Here is a 1,186-nt window from a genome sequence, read left to right as displayed (position 1 = left end):
GTGAGCGTACATATTCCTTTTTATTAGGATGACGCCGACAAAAACAATAAACAATACAATAACAACCGTGAAGCTAAAGGGCTATGTGCCACAAACAAAGTTAACTTCCCACCACGAAAGGAGGGAAAAAGGGCTACCTAAGTATGGTTCTCAATCAGAGACAAAGTTAGACAGCTGTCCCTTATTGAGAACCCTACCCGGCCAAAACATAGAAATACAAATACTAGAACTAAAGAACATAGAATGCCCACCCCAAATCACACCCTGACCAAACCAAATATAGACATAAAAAGGCTCTCTAAGGTCAGGGCGTGACAGTACCCCCCCCACCCCCCCAAAGGTGCGGACTCTGGTCGCAAAACCTGAACCTATTGGGGAGGGTCTGGGTGGGCATCTCTATCCACGGTGGCGGCTCAGGTGCGGGACGCAGACCCCGCTCCACCACTGGCTCACCCCACATTGGTGGCACCTCTGGTGCGGGGACCCTCGCCGCCGACCCCGGACTGGGGACCCTCGTTGCGGGCCCCGGACTGGTCACCCTCGTTGCGGGCCCCGGACTGGTCACCCTCGTTGCGGGCCCCGGACTGAGCACCCTCGTTGCGGGCCCCGGACTGGGCACCCTTGTTGCTGGGGACCGTCGCTGGAGGCTCCGGACTGGGGACCGTCATTGTGGGCCCCGGACTGGGGACCGTCGCTGGAGGCTCCGGACTGGAGACCGTCGCTGGAGGCTCCGGACTGGAGACCGTCGCTGGAGGCTCCGGACTGGAGAACGTCGCTGGAGACTCCGGACTGGGGACCTTGGCTGGAGACTCCGGACTGGGGACCGTCGCTGGAGACTCCGGACAGGGGACCGTCGCTGGAGACTCCGGACTGGAGGCCGTCGCTGGAGACTCCGGACTTGAGAGCGTCGCTGGAGACTCCGGACTGGAGAACGTCGCTGGAGGCTCCGGACTGCGGACCGTCGCTCGAGACTCTGGACTGGAGACCGTCGCTGGAGGCTCCGGACTGGAGGCCGTTGTTGGAGGCTTCGTGCCATGACTCCTCACTGGAGGCTTCTTGCCATGGATCATCACTGGAGGCTTCGTACCATGGATCATCACTGGAGGCTTCTTGCTATGGATCATCACTGGAGGCTTCGTGCCATGGATCATCACTGGAGGCTTCGTGCCATGGATCATCACTGGAG

The sequence above is a fragment of the Salvelinus sp. IW2-2015 genome, linkage group LG8 (assembly GCF_002910315.2).
Source record: "Salvelinus sp. IW2-2015 linkage group LG8, ASM291031v2, whole genome shotgun sequence".
Taxonomy (NCBI): Eukaryota; Metazoa; Chordata; class Actinopteri; order Salmoniformes; family Salmonidae; genus Salvelinus; species Salvelinus sp. IW2-2015.
Note: the sequence above shows the minus strand (reverse complement) of the source record.